The sequence below is a fragment of the Amphiura filiformis genome, chromosome 17 (assembly GCF_039555335.1).
Source record: "Amphiura filiformis chromosome 17, Afil_fr2py, whole genome shotgun sequence".
Classification (NCBI taxonomy): domain Eukaryota; kingdom Metazoa; phylum Echinodermata; class Ophiuroidea; order Amphilepidida; family Amphiuridae; genus Amphiura; species Amphiura filiformis.
Window position 1 is genome coordinate 27,782,715 of NC_092644.1, and position 12,424 is coordinate 27,795,138.

Genomic DNA, 12,424 nt, shown 5'->3' on the forward strand with positions numbered 1-12,424 from the left:
ACCCTTTGTCACCCTTTGACGTATAATTTAGAGTACAAACACGTAGATGACTGTACATGATCTAATCATCCCGGCTGGAAGATGTTGAGCAAGACTCGTATACTATAATACATCACGCTCATACCATATGACAATATGACGTACAATCACGTATGTAATGCATGGTTTGAGGTTTATTCAGCTAGTAAGTTAGATCTCGTCATACACATTATTATCATGGTATATTCGTCAATTTTGTTCAGTTTGATTCAACCGGCTTATAAAGTTTTACTTTACACGGAAGGGGAAAGTTAGCAAACAATTAATTTATGAGTGTAAAAGGGGGGGGGGGAGGGGTGGTTTTGGGACCTTTCAAGTAGGGTCGGTCGGTAGGTTGGTATTTAAAAATTTTTTTTAAATAACCCAAAAAATCACAAAAATCTGTAAATAAATTTCAATTTGAGAAAATACAAAAAAAAAATTGTCCTGAAATTTCCGAAATTTGGGGTCGGCATTCATTTGTACAGGAAAAATTTGTTTCCCAATTTGTTCAAAATAGAACAGGGTTTTCGTTTTTCGTCGCATAAATAAATAAATAAATAAATAAATAAATACATTAATAAATAAATAAATAAATAAATAAATAAATAAATAAATAAAAAATAAAAAATAAAAAATAAATAAATAAATAAATAAATAAATCAATAAAAATAAATATATAAACATTAGTTATGTTTGTACATGGGGGGGTGCTGTACAATATCCTTTGATATCCATGATTTATCCTTGCAAATTTATAGCATCGAACCTCCAGCCAATGTTCCTTGTCAGTGCTAGCCACGAAACAAGGTCACAACTGTAGCCACTCCTTCAATGGTCGTGATTTCAGTGATTGACAGTGATGTAATGCAAATATAGCGCTGGCCATCTGGTCACATGCGCATTTATAAATGCGCATTTATATATACAACCGAAGTCTACTGCTAGTAGTAAGTCCAAAATTTAAAATGAACCCTACAAAGTCCCTGAAATGCTAATCGTCATACTTTATACAGTTTAATCCACTCATTTGCACGTAAAACTTACCATATTGACCAGGTAAATCTAACTTAATGAATTAAAATGATACACAGGTTTTTCTTTCAAAATCACTTCCCATGGACTTGGGTGGGTTTTGTATTCATGTATTCAATTATTAAAATTATTTTGTATTTTCACACAAACCTGAAAGAATTCTGCGCACATCCCCCGACACGCATGACACAGATAACTATACAAAATCAAATATACGTTACACTACAGATCATAGTAAAAGCTATAATTTGAATCCTTCTTTAGTGTAAAACAAGTACAAGAAACTTATGTTTTGCCTTATATTACCAGAAATTAAGTCAGGTTCAGAGAACATTTTACGACACAGGAAGCTACACAATTAAAATATAAATTTGACGTCGTTACACTACAGATAAAAGCTTTTGGAGTTTATTTTCTTCCTTAATGAAAATCAAGTTTTAAAAAAATGTTCTCAATTGTTAGTACCTTATATATTATCCAGTTCAGATCACATGTTACGGCTCATATCATGTAGTTATAAAATTGAATATAATGTTATATAAAATTGTTACCCTCCAGATCAAGCTTTTAGAGCTTGGTCCCTTCTTTAGTAGTAAAAAACGTGCTAAACATCGTCATGTGCGAATGACAATATACGCATGTATAACCATACACCCATACACCTTCTGATATTATAATTATACCTTGTATATAAAATTTTGTGAGTGTAAAAAGTCATTTCTTACAAAATGAAAAGCATGTTTTGCAAGTTAATGTGGAGGTTCTTAAGGGATGCTGCGTTAATGGTGGGGATTAGTAAAGTATTTTTTTGTTTGATGCACAGTTTTGAAGTGTTTACCAAGATTTTACTGGGTTTAATTTGTTTGTACCGAGTTCTCTGTCGTTACTATGGATATACAGAGGACAAAAGGTGTCTACGTTTATGGCAAGCTAAGCGGCTCAGAACGTGGGACTAGCTACGCGCAGCTTCTTTCTCGTTACGTGCAGCTTATTAACCAATCAGATTCGCGGTTTTAAACACGTGGAGCTGATGTAAACATCCTCTCTCACAAATATTACGTTGTTAATTTTTGTAAATGAAAATATCTGTAGTATATCAGCAAAAAATGGTATAGATGCTATTAAAGTAATATCTGAACAGAATGATGATTGTTCTATATTTAGGAGGCTATCATTTTCTTCGGAAGGGGATCCCAAATATAGGGGTTCATAATTTTTTGGAAAGAAAAATAAGGGGGAGGGGGTCATAAATTGATAATGACAAAATGTAGGGAGTCACAAGATGACTACAGATAGTGTGTTTATTGTATTCAAAAAGACTGATTTCAATACAATTTTAGCCTATCTAGGTGGTAAGGTGTATCGGTGGTGGGAGTCGGGGGTCATAACATTTTGATGCCGAAATAGTGAGGGCCGCAATTTTATTGACGCCGACTTTTTGTAAATTTTAAGAACCCCACCCCCCCCCGGTTCCGAAAAAATGATGACCCATTTTACTCTCTCCATATTTACACAGCAGCATGTGATATCGCTTTCCCTGCAATATCTTTACACAGCGCTTTACATTAGTAGTAGTTGTTGTTTGACCTTCATATCCCCTGCACCGCTAATACAGCCCGAGTATAAAGTTACTTGCTATTAAACACGGTGTAAACTTGGAAACACTAAATAAATATGCTTTGTGTCATTTTAGCCAGGCATTAGCAACATGTTCTCTTGACACGTGCTGTGATTTGGCCTCCTTTACCCGTTCGTTATCTATGCTAATTCCGTAAATTAATTACAAGATAATAATTGTGAAAGAGGATACCTATAACTATACTACGCGCAGCTAACGACCCTACCACGTGATTAAATTTGACTATTTTGATTGGTCAAACAGCTGCTCGTAACGAGAAAGAAGCTACGCGTAGCTGTTCCACGCTTTTGGACCCCTTGGCTTGCCATATACGTTACGTGTTACTGCATCTTATGTAATACGGAGCCTAGTTTCTAATGACAAAAATGTGTTGTACTTCATGAACTAAACTTAATTGTGTGCTATATTATTTTTCGAACGGGCATTCGCGACATTTGTATGTTGCATAAGGTCTTTGTATAAAAGTGTTAAATTGCTCCTTATAGACTATTAAAACTACTGAATTTCATATGGCTTATAATTATATGCCACAAAAATGACTACTATTTACACTTGAAGAAAGTTTATTCTAATAAAACTAGATAAAAGAGAGCAAACCGATATTCGAAACAATCATCGTAATAAGTGTTCAGGGTTCGGCCACGATAAAATTTAACGTCAATCTTCCGTTTTTCCGTTTTGACAAAAGCAACAGTAATTTTGCTGCAGGGATTTTAGCTGCGTCATATATTAGCCGCAGCCTTTTCCGTTGTGGAAAAATTTAAAAATGAAAACAAAGCCTTGCGTATTTAAAAAAAAAATCGAAGTTGAGAACCGAAAATTGCAGTTGAGAACCGAAAATCGCAGTTGAGAACCGAAAATTGCAATTGAGAACCGAAAATTACAGTTAAGAACCGAAAAATGCAGTTAAAAACCGAAAATCGCAGCTGACAACCATAAACGCAGCGGTTGTTGTAGCAGAAATACGCAAGACAAAACGTTGGAAAGTGGCCTTTAATCAGTCATCGTCATCATCAATTGGTTGCTTTTTATTAGCCACACTATTCATGGAGCCTGTAACGTCCTGGGAGGATATATTGGATAACCATGTGCTGCTATTAAGCTTGCTGGTCGAACCACCTTTTCCCAAAGTTGCCGTGCCGCAGCAAAAGACGAGTCGAAGACAATGCGCGTAGCCCTCTCTAAAATTCTTGTTTGTCACCGCGTAGATGATGCTGTTGGTACTGGCACTGATATGCGCTATGGCAATCGAAAACAAGTAGATCCAACGTGGCCAGAGAGCTTCATAGTCGAAGAGTGCTACCACGGAATATGGGATCCAGAGAATGCCAAAAACAATCCAGATAGTAAATATTGATTTCAGCAGACGCAGGTCCGTTAATTTGATACCGGTCCCAGCCGGCATATCAGCTTTGTTCTGCATGTTCTTCAATGCTTTCTTGGTTGCACGCGAATACAACAGAATACGAATGTATGCATAAGTTAGGATTGTAAACGGGATGAGAGAAATATTCAGGCCAAAGAAAATGGTATAGGAGTAATCAGCCCTAAAATCGTAAGTACAAAGAAGTGCTCTTTCGTCAAAAGTATGCCCGCCCCAATTGAAATAGCTCGGCAAGTCCATTAGAGTACACATTCCCCAGAGACCGAAGATCATCAATGGCAGCGTTTTCTTGTTGTAAATAGTCGGGTAGATGAGGCGATGGCAGATGCAGACGTATCGGTTGACTGCGATGGAGGCTACGCTATATACGGAGCACAAGCAAGATATGATGCAAGCACTACCCAACATCTCACACAGAATCGGTTTGTCGTAGAAGTATACACCTGCAAATCAACAAAAGAGTTCATCGCAGTTAACCTTGAATTTAAAAAAAGTTTTTTTGAACATATCCAGATTTATCTGTAAGTCCTTAAATTAATAGTTTTTTTTGTTATTAGAAATAAGGTAGAGGTTGGGTCATAGTGACCAATACTTGCCAAAGGTTTACAATAACGCATAAAGACATGGAACTTTCATCCAACTGAATGCACAGGTTTTCTCAAAATGATATAGTTTAACGAATGCAATCCATGGCTAAAGTCCTTTCGTTGCTTCTTTTTGATCGACGGACCAAAAATGAATGAAAAACGTATCTCACATGGTGCCGATTGTATGATTTTTATATGAGCTAATTTTTTAATATGGAGTCCTACTTTCGATATATCGTACAAAGTAAAACAAGGGAAGGCTTTAAATTCCAACCGCCGCGACGTTACCATGATGACAGAAAAAGGCAATTGAGACTGGTTTCTAGTCATAGGGCCCAGTTACACAGCCTGTTCTGACAGGGCGCTCGTGGTCGACCAACGGCTGGGTTTTGAAGCCTTCCCTAAATTAAATTATACCTAGTGCCTCTATATTTTAAAGAACTATTATATTCACATTTTAGTGTGGATATTTACCTTTAGTCATGAGTCCAACTATATTGAATGTATTGACGAAGAAGGATACGCAGAGATCTGCAAATGCGAGGTTCACAATGAAGGCATTGCTCAATACACGCAACTTCTTGTGAACCAAAACTGCTCCAATAACCAGAGTGTTCCCAAATATTCCCGTAACTATAAGATATAAATCAGTCGATATATAATAGTACAGAATAATTTACAAGGATCTAACGTATAAAAATAGAATTAATTTGTATTGATTAGTTGTCCTAGTTGAGTGTCTCAGTTGTATTTCATGTTGATTATGTTCCTCTGTTGCATAGTGGCGTAGTGTGTGCCATCATATTGGGGGTTGAGGCACCGACCATGGGGGGGCACCGGGTCTGATGGAGGGCACAAGCCGTTTTCTAAAATTTGGTCCCGTGCCCCCACGACGCTTCGCCACTGCATCTTTATGCTGATTATGCATCTTAATATTGATTATTCAAAATAAAATGCTAATACCCATTACAATACATCCAATGGTTCAAAGACCATTTTAAAGAAGAAGAAGAACAAAAAGAAGAGAAAGAAAGAAACAAATTCGTAGGTTGTATCCATAATGGCGTATATTAGGGCGCCAAGAATAAACAACTTTTTGAGAAAATCGGGTTTGAAGAAATGCCAATTTAAAATCGAGTTTTGATGTGAAATTTCTGTAGTAAACTAAAAACTAAATCTTTATATAACTTTAAGGTTAGCAACTATTTTAAACTGTTGTAATTTGGTAGTTCAAAGCATGTTGCGAATGGTAGTAAAATAAGCTTTGGCAAAAATTACATTGATCAATTCGTAGCGGGCTTGTAGAAGAATTCATATAACACAGGTATAATACTCCTGTAGGTACTGTGGTTCTTGAGTTATGCTGTAAAGAGGGCTGAGATAACAACACTTTTGTAAAACGTACATAACTCATTAACAACAATAAATCAAGCAAGTTTTCAAAGCATATGATTTGTAGAATGAACTTTTGCAAAACATCGAAGTGTTATTTTTCAATAATATATTGATTTTGATCATGAAATAAAGACACATTATTACTGGCAAAATGAAACCTGTAAGTACAAAACTATACGTCACTATGGAAAACACGCAAAACTCAATACCTTACGCCACCTCGACGTGTAATCCCTATGGCGCGGCGATATCTTTCGTCGGCTTCATTACATAGTGGCGTATAGATCTTATACGTCACTATGGAATATAGCGAGGTGTACGCCACAATGATATGCACTGTTTTTGCCGATAAAAGCAGACGAGTTGTGATGTGAAAGATATTTTGAAACGGATTTTAAAAATTGTGTTTAACATGTTTTTATTTAATTGTTTAGACACCGCCACTCCCGGAGCTCCAATGGTGTAGCCGGTGGCAAAGCATCGTGACTGGTAGGTCGGGCACTTTTGCTTTTTTGCCTGTGAACAATCTTGGCTACACCACTGGTTCTCCCACGCTACATCAGGTGCGTCACCTTTTATTCTCTGAGTTATAACGAACACACGTAAAAACAACGTTAAGTTAGAACTTACTTGAAAGTACAAACATTAATCCAAGGTAAATGTTATTGGAAAGGTAATCGTAGGCCCAGGGTGAGATTCGGTATTTGGTAGGTTCCACCGCATCCTCCTCCCCTGTTGTGCCGAATGTCGTGGTTGACACGTCCCAAAGACCATGGCTACTGTTTGCCGAGGTTTCCATATTAAACGTTGAATTTGTGTAAATGTTGCTCCAATTTGGAGATTAGTTTGTCTGTCGGTACAAACTTCAAATGAAAACAAAATTATGCAATATGCTTGTTTTGTATATGATTCCTTTAAAATAATTGTATTCTAATCCTTATTCTAGTCAATCACGTGATCACTTAAAAAACATAAAAACAACTATTTGACCTTTTACTGAGAAACTATAATAATCCTTTGTTTATGAAACAATAGACAGTAGTGCTTTGTGATGAGAATTTAACGTTGAACAAGCTAGTCCAAATATGCTTTTAAAGAAGTGTTTGTCACTTAGATTCAAATCTTCGGGGAAAATTGTCCAAACAATGTGAGGATAATGGACCCTATTGTTGCTGGTAATCGGAAGTGTTTATGCACGCGCCATTAGATTTTAAGGTTTGGTCATAAACATTAATATTGTTATTGTGTGTAAAAGGGTGAAAATTGTAGGGTTGAATGGTCGAGCCTTTTTACTGTGCTTGTCCTGATATTTAAATAATGACACTACGGTATTTGTCATATAGGACAATAGACATTTCTAAAACAGCAAGAAAATAGCCAAAACCCTGAACTCTTTTTTAAAGAATTTTGGCATTAACATTACTTATCATCTTATGACTTTGATTACGGTTTATGCAATGTAATAAGTTAAGATGGAGAGATATAGATAGATAGATTTATCATTATCTTCAATTTCATTCAAGGAATAATACACAAGAATGATACATGATAAGGATACAAAGAATAATAATACAAAATGACACAATGCATAATACAATGATGAGTGAAGGAATTACAGTTGAGGCCCAGAGGCCTGTAGTTCTATAACCCCTTGATACAGGTATATGGCATTTACCTGACATGGCAGCAGGTTGGAAGAAAAAAAAAGATAACGAGTCCAACCAATAAACTGTCATATCCATCATGACATATCCTATGTTAAACATTTAAACATTTAAATTTTAAAAAGGCCCAATTCAGTGATCCCAGCGTAAGTGTAAAAAAAAACCCAAATTGCTTATAAATTGCTTAAAAGTGAAAGATTTAGTACTTTTGAAAACTTTTGAAAATAAAACAGCAGTATTGACGAAGTTGAGTTGAAATCCCATTACAAAAATACGTGTAGATGAGTTATATACTGTTAGTATATAAATTACATATTCATGCAAATGCCTTATACGGCTTTGGGCCACTAGCAGGCTCAGCACATGATAAAGTACCAAAATCTGAATATTCACGATTTTTACGATCGCTAGGATGTGATTGAGCAAATCACAGATAGTGGCGGCATCAGGAATTTTTTTAGGGGGGGGGAGGGGCCAAATCGACAAAATTGCCACACAAAGTGGACATGTACGTAATGTTGGGGGTTTATCCTCAGAAGTGTGCGGGTATGTGGGTGTGTGTGTGGGGGGGGGGGGGGTGGGGGGGAGGGGCAAGACAAATATTATAATAAACTGTATGTAGATAAATTTGCAAGTAGCGTCCTTTAACAAAACAAAAATTATGACCCAACAGGTAGAACATTTTGAATGACCCTCGTAGAACATCACATTTAAATGGCTAAGATAGTAAGTGAAAGGTTAAAGGTTCCTTAATTATAAGTTTAAAAAGTTCAGTAATCATAATAATAAGTGTCTTAAACCATACGAGCTCTTAATTGAGTGTAAACTGTCCAAACAATGTGAGAACAATGGACCTTGATGCTGATCGGAAGGGGTTTATGCACGCACCATTAGATTTTAAGGTTTGGTCACAAGAATTAATATTGTTGTTGCGTGAAACAGGCAAAAATGAGGGTTGATTTGTGGCTTTTTTGCCTGTTTGTCCTGAAATTTTAACTAATGACACTGTTTGTGATATTGGATATAACAAGGATAATTTCTAAAACATCTGAACACGCACATTTACATTTTTTTAAAGAATTTATTATATATTTTTATACGAGGTACGATATTGACATTTTAAAGTGATTGCTTCAAAATGATTTCAAATTAATATAGAGTTCATTGCTCGTAACTTGCAACTTGTAAGTTCATTTTTTAAAGTAGTTGTAACGCAATTTGATTTTTTTAATTTGAAAATCCAGGAACTATGAAGTCCCTATTTTTTTCGTGCCAAAAAAGGTATTATGTATTGAATGAAATGGAAGATAAAAAAATGTATTTGTTTCTTCCACAAACGTGATTAATATTCCAGTAGAATTGTCGTACCCCCTCCATAACCTCATCCACAATAGCGACGGCGCTGTATCCTATGAATACGGGTTGGAATTTTCGATAATTTGACACTTACGTAAGAGGGGAGGGGGAGGGGGTTAGCCTTCTAACGAAAGTACTGTCGTTTATATATAGGACTTTTGGGATGTTCCCTTATTTATCATAAAATTTTAATCGTATACTGAGTGGTCGGCAAGGTTTTCTTTTGATCAGCAGGGTTATATACGGCAACGAAATCGAACGAAATATAACGTAATACCTTTTTTAGCAACGGCAATTGTTTAACCCAGCTTGTAAGGGTTGCGTATTGTTTGTTAATTGTTTCCTTTACGAGGGAATGAAATATTTGCTCCTGTATTGGATGAAGGTATTTAAAAATAGTTATCATCTGGATACGGTACGTCTGGTAATAGCATTTACAGAGTGTCAAAAACCAGAGGGTTTTTTGAATCCAATATATAATTCTTACAAACAAGCTTACACTACAGTTGTGGATCAACATTTTTATTTAATAAGCAAAAAGAAATATCCTTTGATACAATTCCGTATCGTAGGTTTCGTCTTAATATTATAACACTCATACTTATATTCGCGTGACCATGGCAAATTAGCCGATGATAATAAACGTATGATATCGCTCATAAAAGGGATTTGAATTTGTATAATAGAGACTTATTTGCCAAAGTATGTGATGAGATGACAAACTAATAATGGATGACTCCGAATTAGACATGTTAAAGGTGTGATTCACATTAAGACGCATTCCTAGAATGCGCATATGGAAAGGTATCTATACAAAAACGATTCTCTCATAAACCAACATGCGCACAGTTTCCACTAGTACCTCGATACACATGAGCACACATTTTCATCCAAGAGCTCTCAAGCAAGCAGTGAATTGTCTCCACACAGTCTTTGATTACACTACACGGTTGAGTGCATAGCATCGTAAGAGCTGTGGAGCTTCTAGCTGAAACATGGGCCTCTTTGATTGTTTTTATCGTACCTTTATCCCATCAGAATTTTTTTAAATATCAAACGAAAGCTATTAACACTTCCCCCTTAAAACACTTTTCGTCACTAGGTCAACAGATAACGCAATTCAATGTAATAGCGAGGCAAATGTGGTAAATCTGTTGAAAACAAACTATTTTTTTGACAAAAATGTAGGTTTTAAAAGTCAAAACCTCAAGTGTTCCTTACAATATTTTCAAATTTTATGTCATTAAAAAGAAAAAGCACAATAATATTGTCCATATACTAGCGTCATTAGAATGAGCAATGGCCAATTGTTCATTTAATGGCCAATTCTCTTTAAATTGCAAATCTTGTGCAAAAAGTGACTTCGCCTATTATGTCATACGGTTGTAAATTCAATGAACTATGACTTTGCTAAAGAGCGCTATTTATAGATGAGGTGACATGTGTTTACATTTGATACGCCCTCTGTTGGTCTGTGATCAAAACTGTCAGGCAAAAAACACTATAGTTTACATGGGAGAAGATGATTTTTATTAATTAACTTTGGTTTCAAAGCAAATAATGCTAAAAATGGTATCAATCTTGTTTATAAATGCATCAAGCTATAAACATAATATCACACAAAACTTCAAAGGTTTTTAAAAGTTGAGTTTAAAAGAGATTTATGTGGTCTGTCATAGACACTCCTATGTTATTTTGCCTGGTTTGAAACAACAGAGGGCAGTCTGAATGTAAACATGTGACATCATAGGTCACCTCATCTATACAAATTGATATGTTTCAATGTGCGGGCAGGCAGCATCGTGTCGTCATCGCCCTACACGCACACTGATTCTCGCCATAAGCGTGATACACAAAATACACACACAAGCAATGTGATGAAGTTACATAAAACACGCTTACTATAATTGATTCCATAAAACAGTAAGCCAAAAAATTAAGGTACCAGTTGTTTTCCCCTGTATATCCTCAATAAAGACAAATATGTAAGATTAAAACAAGCAGCCAATACCTGTACTCTTTAGCTCTGATTTAAGACCTTATTTGTTGAAATTGAAGGAACGGTAATCTAAAACCTAATGAAGAAACGAAATCAAAAGTTGCGCTTTTGTGTTCTAATCAATGAAAGCACATCACTAGTTTTAACGTGCTAATCAATGGAAGCACGACGATAGTTATCTTGTTCGCCAGTAGGGTATTCAATGGAGCAAACTGCAACATTTAAATCGGCATCTTCCTTGAGTTTTTGGATCGGCTTGTGTTTATTTCTTGAGTGTTTTATGGGGATGTTTGTGTGTTCAATTTCGTATTTCGATTGTAGTCGAGGTACATTGTTACTACTGTATTACTTGTATGTGAGTCAAAACAATACGTTTGTAATATAGGAGAATATGTCACTTTAACAGCGCGATATCAATAATTCTGAATGATACAAAGTGGGCTTGGAGCAAAGCTTCGAGCACACTAACTCCGAACAGAAAATGTACACACCGCACACCGACATCGCCTGGTTAATAATTACATTGTACAGCAGAGACACTAAAATGAATACCCGGGATCGATACACGTGAATGTGCTATGCACGATTTGATATTCAGACTATAAATCTGAAAATGATGAATATCTCCCGTAATTTTTTGTTATTCTAAAGAAGCCATATTTTCATGCTTGCACTTGATATATGTGTTGAAAGGATATGATAGTCGTTAGCTTGCGTATTGAGAAAGAACTGTGCGTATTGAGCTCAAAAATTGACAAAAATTCTGATTTTATATGTGCCGAACTATAGCGCAGCGTAGGCCACTCGTGGGGGCAGTCTAAAAGCAGATGACCTCATGGCGTATACCATGCTCACTGACCGTACAGAGGTCAGACACCAGGCTATTGTCAATAGCCTTAGTCGGATATCCTCGGTCCATTATGCATCTCAAAACGTAAACAGGTCGGAACAAAATGGCCATGCGTGGCTGTGGATTCAACCTACCATGGCGATTTCTGCCATGAAGATATCAGGGCGATGACACTGTGCACCGCATGCGGTCATATACTTATAATTTTAAAAAAAAAGGTTTGTTAATCATAATTTACACACAAAAAAAAGGTTTCTTAATTATAATTTTAAAAAGTTCGGTAATCATAATATTTTTTGAAGTGTCTTTAACCATAATTGAGTGTAAATTGTCCAAACAATGTGAGAACAATGGACCTTATTGCTGATGCTGATCGGAAGGGGTTTGTGCACGCGATTAGATTTTAAGGTTTGATCATGAGAATTAATAATATCTTGTTCGTGGAAGAGGCTGAAAATGTAGGATTGGTTTATCGTGCCCTTCCCCCTGCCTGTCCT